Source organism: Microcebus murinus, chromosome X, assembly GCF_040939455.1.
Source record: "Microcebus murinus isolate Inina chromosome X, M.murinus_Inina_mat1.0, whole genome shotgun sequence".
NCBI lineage: Eukaryota > Metazoa > Chordata > Mammalia > Primates > Cheirogaleidae > Microcebus > Microcebus murinus.
The window spans coordinates 96,843,494-96,851,044 of NC_134136.1; positions in this window are offsets into that span (position 1 = coordinate 96,843,494).

The following is a 7,551-nucleotide window of genomic DNA, read 5'->3' on the forward strand; positions in this document are numbered from 1 at the left end:
ACTAACATATCAAATTCTTTCTTCCCACTCCCACTCTTTAAGGTTTCTTAGTAAAAGCATTGTTTATTCAATTCTTAGCTGCTCAGAGGTTCTAAATTTCTATTCATTTGTTCAGCAAATACTTACTGAGAGCCTTCTATATGATAAGCAGTGAACTAGACCTGGGAATGCAACAATAAATGTTCTGATCCCTGAAGGTCTCATAGTGAGCAAAACAGATAAACCTAACCACACTATAACTTGACCAGGGATATAACAGAAGAAACAACTGAATGCTGTAGAAATACTAAGGAATTCACAGTTAATCTGCCTAGAGGATTAAAGAAAGACTTCAAAGAGATAATGATTTTTGCATTGGGTCCTGAAGGACAAGTAGGAGTTTTCCAGTGGAGAAGGCTGAAAGAGGATACTCTAGCTTTGAGATATAAAATGTTCCAAAAACAAAACTAATTAAATGTTTAGAAAGTAAACCTGAATATATTAGTCTAAAAATTGGATGAGAAAGATACATATGAAATTGGAGCTCCAGTGGTGCAATCGGTTAGCGTGTGATACTTATATGAGATTCATAAAAATAATTGCCTCTAGAAAGAGAGAAAAAATGAGAAAAGAGATCTCAAGTTTATCTATAATGATTTGCTTTTATATTAAAAAGCAAAGCAAATTTGATGAAATGTTAATTGTTAGCAATTACGACTTTGGGCACAAAAGTGTTTATTATATCGGTCTCTGTACTTTTCTACATTTCTAAAAATTTGTCAAAATTATAAATAAGTAACAAAAACTACTAAAGAATTTATTTAATCTAAGGTAGAAAAGGTTAAGGTAGTTAATAAATTCCATTAGAAGAAAGACAGAAATTATATTTATCCATTCCTTAAATGGGAAGGTTCCCCAATTCATAAATTACAGATGAACCAGAACATTCTAAAATTTTACCTGGTCTACCCCCCAATCCATTTACCGACACAATGAACCCCTCTTTGAGCTCTCACCCCCACACCTCCAATTCCTCCCTACTGCCACAAGAACGTTGAAAATAAAATATATAAAAATAGAATCTCGCCGGGCGTGGTGGCTCACGCCTGTAATCCTAGCACTCTGGGAGGCCGAGGCGGACGGATTGCTCGAGGTCAGGAGTTCGAAACCAGCCTGAGCAAGACCGAGACCCCGTCTCTACTATAAATAGAAAGAAATTAATTGGCCAACTAATATATATATATATATATATATATATATATATATATATATATATATATATATATAATTAGCCGGGCATGGTGGCGCATGCCTGTAGTCCCAGCTACTCGGTAGGCTGAGGCAGGAAGATTGCTTGAGCCCAGGAGTTTGAGGTTGCTGTGAGCTAGGCTGACGCCACGGCACTCACTCTAGCCTGGGCAACAAAGCGAGACTCTGTCTCAAAAAAAAAAAAAAAAAAATAGAATCTCCAAAGTGATGTCTTTTTGTATACTAATGAGTTGCCTGATGATTGGCAGCCTCTAGGTAGCTTCAGGACAGGGTCTGGTCACTGGAGAGAACAAGGCAGGATACAGTGTTGGGACTTTTCAACCCCTGACATCCAGGAAGAGTGGCTGAAGTTTAAGTTGATCACCAATGACCAATGGTTTAATCAGTCATGCCTACATAATGAAGTGTCCATTAAAACCCAAATGAACAAAGTTCTGAGGGCTTCCAGATAGTTGAACATGTGGAAGTTCCTGGAGAGCAAAGTACCAGGGAGAGCATGGAAGCTCTAAGTCCTCCTCACATGCCATGCTCTCTATATCCCTTTATCTGTATCCTTTGTAATATCCTCTATAATAAACCAGTAAAGCTAGGTAAATGTTTCCCTGAGTTCTGTGAGCCACTGTAGCAAATTTTATTTATTTTTTTTTTTTTTTTGAGTCAGAGTCTCACTCTGTTGCCTAGGCTAGAGTGCTGTAGTGTCAGCCTAGCTCACAGCAACCTCAACTCCTGGGTTCAAGCGATCCTCCTGCCTCAGCCTCCCGAGTAGCTGGGATGCTACCATGCCCAGCTAATTTTTTCTATATATTTTTAGTTGGTCAATTAATTTTTCTATTTTTAATTGAGACTGGGTCTCGCTCTTGCTCAGGCTGGTCTCGAACTCCTGACCTTGAGCAATCCTCCCGCCTCGGCCTCCCAGAGTGCTAGGATTACAGGCGTGAGCCACTGTGCCTGGCCCACTCTAGCAAATTAATTGAACCAGGTAGGATATGGTAGCTCACGCCTATAATCCCTGCACTCTGGGAGGCTGGGGTAGGAGGACCGATTGAGCTCAGGAGTTGGAGGCTGCAGTGACCTATGATGACACCACTGTACTCCAGCATGGGTGACAGAGCTCTCTAAAAAAAAATCAATCAAACCCAAGGATGGGGTCATGGGATGCCTGACTGACAGCCAGTCGGTCAGAAGCACAGGTAAAACAACCTGAGGCTTGCAATTGGCATCAGAAGTGGGTGGGGGGCCTTATTCTTGTGGGACTGACCCCTCAACCTGTGAGATCTGATGCTATCTCCAAGTAAATAGTGTCAGAATTGAGCTGGAGGACACCTACCTAGTGTCTGCTACAAATTTGATTGCTTGCGTGTTGGTGGGGAGAAATCCCCATACACTTGGTGGCAAAAGTCTTCAGTGTTCATTGTTGTTATTGAGTGGGAGAATAGAAAAGATATTTTGAGTTTGGGTGTGTTTTTTCCACTCACAGCTTAAGTAAAATGACAAAGAGGAGGACAAAAATTAGTGACATATATAACATATTAACAACCCTCCAAAAGAATTCTACAGCAAACTTAGAACTAGAAGAAGAATCAAATTAACTTTCATTCTTCAGTTATTCTTCATTTGTACCATTAAATTACCATTTTAAAGATGATTGGTGGTAGATGACACTGTATAGGGCAATGGAAAGAAGTGGATTTTGAAGTCAAACACACTTGGATATGAATCTCAAGTCACTAGATGTGTGTTCCGGTGTCTACTTCATTGTGTTGTTGTCAGGACTAAATGAGATAGAGAAATACAGAGCATGTGCTTGGTGCATAGCAATTGCTCCATAAAATTAACCAGCTGTCATAGTATTAGCAATAGTAATGATAGTATTACTATTAAGAATTTCTCTGAATCTCATTTTCTTCATCTGTAAATTGAAAAAAATAAGACCCATCTTATAAAAGTTCTGAGAATGAATTTGCAAATGAAATAACTTATTTTAAATGTACAGTTTTTTGCTTGGACAGTGGAAGGAGCAACCGAAGAACAGATAAAACAGGAGAGAATCACAATCCTGGTCCCATGAAACACAGGATAAACCAAGTGGTATCAAGTGGGTCATGAAAAATGGAGACTGCTTCTTGTTTTGTAGCTTATTTATAAGCCTCAGGTAATCTCCATTTTGTTGAAGGGGACCTTTAATCTTTGAAATTCATCAAATCCCAGCTTTGATGAAATATCTTTATTGTGAATTTATGAAGCATCTGGAATTTGCAAACTGTGTCTCCTGAGAATGTGAATTGTGCAGAGAAATCTGGCTTATGATGACAAAACCAAGCACAGAAGAAACAATCATTTTCTGTTCCACTCAGCTTGCTGAGGCTGCTATCTTTTCCATTTACCTTGAATTTCATTTTTGTATTAATGTTAATTGTTTCAAACAAGAGATGAAGATAGACTAAACATGGTCTTACTTTTTTATTAACCATTAAATCCAATAGGACTAGCAGTCCCATTTTCCACTTCCTGTCTTCTGTCCCAATTGAACGAAATTATAAAATGAAATACAGCCTGATTCAGTCAGTTTACTTTTTTTAAAGATCATATCAGGGGATAGTAAACCAACAGATGTTTATAGAAATTTCACAAAGCCAAAGAAGAAAAAATCTCTCACAGCCCCACCCGAGAAATAAACATTATTAATATATTTGTGAAGATCGCTCTTGTACTGTTCTATGCATTTATATGGTTTATGTAATCAGATCATAGTGCACATACTGCTTTTGTAATCACATTTTAAAGTCATTCAATGTCTTTCTCCACATGATTTTCAAGGGCTGCAGAGTATTCCATCAAATAGATAATTTAAATACCCAATCCCAAACTGTTGTTGCCACATTTGGGTTGCTTCTAGATATTTTTGCTATTTTTAACACTTCAGAGAATATTCCTGTACATACACCTTTGGGCACATCCCTGATTATTTCTCTAGGATACATTCCTAGGAGGAAAGTTTATATACAAATGAGATGTTTGTTTTAAAAGGTTATTTTTTTTTATTTCAGCATATTATGGGGGTACAAATGTTTAGGTTACATATATTGCCCTTTCCCTCTTTTACCCCCAAAAAGGTTATTTTAAGGTATTTTTTACTCTGTAGAACCTATCACAATTGCAACTAAATGGCTGTTCTTGTAATTATTTTTCAAGTGACTGATCTTCCAAGTAGTCAGTAAATTCCAACATTTTGGCTTCCAATCTATATCTCCCTCACTGTCTTTCATGCCTGAAAGAAGTGTAAAAATCTTTTGTCAAGAACATGTGTCTATGTTTTTAGTTTGGGAAACATGGTAGCCATAACCATATGCCATAAAAACAAAGTGTTCAGTAAAGTCCCAGATATCTGCACATCTACCACCGAATTGTTCCTTAGATCTAGTAAGTTCTATAAGGGACAGGCATCTTATATCTGCTTACGCTTGTGTCTGCAGACACAGTATAGTGGCTAGTACACAGAAGCTCAAAAATCATTTCCTAAATGAATGAATGGTCATCTGGTAAGGATTACATCAACTTACATTCCCACCAATAATGAGAGAAGCTTATATCTCACAACTTTAGTAGCTAACTTTTGGGCAAAATTTATACATATCCCATAAATGCTTAGTTGTTTAGAAAAACATATTTTAATAGCTTAAGCAGACAAAACTACCTAAAGGAGTCACTCAGTCTCACCAAAGTTAAAAGTGTGTGGTGTTTATTTACCCACGTCATATGTAAGTATCACTCTAAACCAGCACTATCCAATAAAAATATGATGTAAGCCACACATCTAATTTAAAATTTTCTAGTAGCCACATTTAAATAATAAAAAGAATGGAATGAAATTATTTTAAAATATAATTTATTTAATTTAATATTTATAAAATAATATCACTTCAACATGTACTAAATACTAAGTCATCAGTATTTTATATTCTTTTTCTTATACTAAGTCTTCAAAATCCAGTGCATTTGATACTTACAGCACAACACAACTCAAATACTAAATTTCCATCAGAAATACCTGACCTGTATTTAAATTACATAACAGTTACATTTGTTCCATACTCAAGGTGTTACAAATACTCATACTCAAGTTATTCCAAATATACTTAAAAGTTTTGTAATAATTGAATCAAGTTTCATTTTGTTTTAATTCAAATTACATAAAATTAAATTCCTCAGTCACATCAGTCATATTTCAAATGCTCAATAGCTACACGTGGCTACTGACTGCTGAACCGGACAGTGTTGCAGAGGCTAGCCTTTTAAGTGTCTTTTGTATAGCCAATTAGCATTTAACAGGTTATCACATAAATTAGATCTTACTATCCCTGTTTTCAAATGAGGACATGGAGGCTCTGAGAAGTTGTCACTCATATAAGATAACACAACTAGGGATTAGTTAAGACTCACGCCTAGGCATTTGGACCCTACAGGCTGCTAAATCCTTTCCTCTGTCCCACCAGATGAAAGAAGAACAAAATGAAACATCTGTGTTAGGTGTGCAACTATCTGGGATTTTCCTAGATACTTTGCTTTCATGGCATATTATTATGGCTACCATGTCACCCAAGTTAAAAACACAGACAGGCTTTTTTTTTTTCAGATAGAGTCTCACTCTGTTGCCCAGACTAGAGTGCCATGGCGTCAGCCTAGCTCACAGCAACCTCAAACTCCTGGGCTCAAGAGATCCTTCTACCTCAGACTCCCGAGTAGCTGGGACTACAGGCATGTGCCACTATGCTGGCTTATTTTTTCTATATATTTTTAGTTGGCCAATTAATTTCTTTCTATTTTTAGTAGAGATGGGGTCTCGCTCTGCTCAGGCTGGTCTCGAACTCCCGACCTCAAGCTATCCGCCTGCCTAGGCCTCCCAGAGTGCTAGGATTACAGGCGTGAGTCACCACGCCCAGCCCACAGACAGGCTTTTGACAAAAGATTTTTTGCACTTCTTTCAGGCATAAAAGACAATGATAGAGACATAGTTTCAAAACCAGAATGTTAGAATTTGAGGACCTATCAATAGTTTACGGCAGTAGTTTCCAAATTCTTTTAGGCAATAGAACTATTTTGTCCATGAAATCTTAGATAGAATCCCTATATGTAAAATCAACAAAAGTGAGGCTGCTCTCGGCCGGGCACAGTGGCTCACGCCTGTAATCCTAACACTCTGAGAGGCTGATGCGGGTGGATCGCCCGAGGTCAGGAGTTCGAGACCAGCAAGACCCCATCTCTACTAAAAACAGAAAGAAAATAATTGGCCAACTAAAAATATATAGAAAAAATTAGCTGGGCATGGGGCGCGTGTCTGCAGTCCCGGCTATTTGGGAGGCTGAGGCCGTAGGATCACTTGAGCCCAGGAGTTTTAAGTTGCTGTGAGCTAGGTTGATTCTATGGCACTCTAGCCCGGGCAACAGAGTGAGACTCAAACTCAAACTCAAAAAAAAAAACCAAAAAAACAGAAATAAAAACAGAACCAAAAATAAAAAATTCAGTGGCAGACTCAAGCCTTAGCATATCAATAATTACACTAAACATAAAGAATCTAAATATACCAAGTAAGAATTGACAAGATGGATTAAAAAAAACATGACCCAACTATATCTATCTTTGAAAAAACTCACTTCCAATCTCAACATATGGGTAAGTTGAAAGTAAAAGGATGGAAAAAGATATCCCATGTAGACATTAATCAAGAGAAAGAAGGACTGGCTATATTAATATCAGATAAGGTAAAATTCAGAGCAAAAAAAATTACCAGGGACAGAGAGGGATATTACATAATAATAAAAGGGTTAATTAATCAAGAAGATAAAGTAATTCAAATGCATAAAACAATAGAGCTGCAAAATATGTGACACAAAAACTGATAGAACTAAAATGAGAAATATACAAATCCACAATAATTGATAGAACAACTCGAAAAAAATCTGCACGCATATAAAAAAACTCAACAACCACATCAACCAATAGGATTGAATCAACATCAATAGAACACTCTACCAAACAGCAGAATACACATCCTTTTCAAGTGCCCGCAGAAAATACATCAAGATAGATATATCCTGGGCCATGAAACAAACCTCAACATATTCAACACAAGTGAAATCATGCAAAGTATATTCTCTGACCACAACAGAATCAAACTAGAAATCGATAACAGAAAGATAATAGGAAAATCTCCAAACATGTGGAAACTAAACAACACACTTCTAAATATTCCAGTGGTCAAAGAGGAAGTCTCCAGAGAAATTGTAAAAAAAAAAAAAAAAAAAA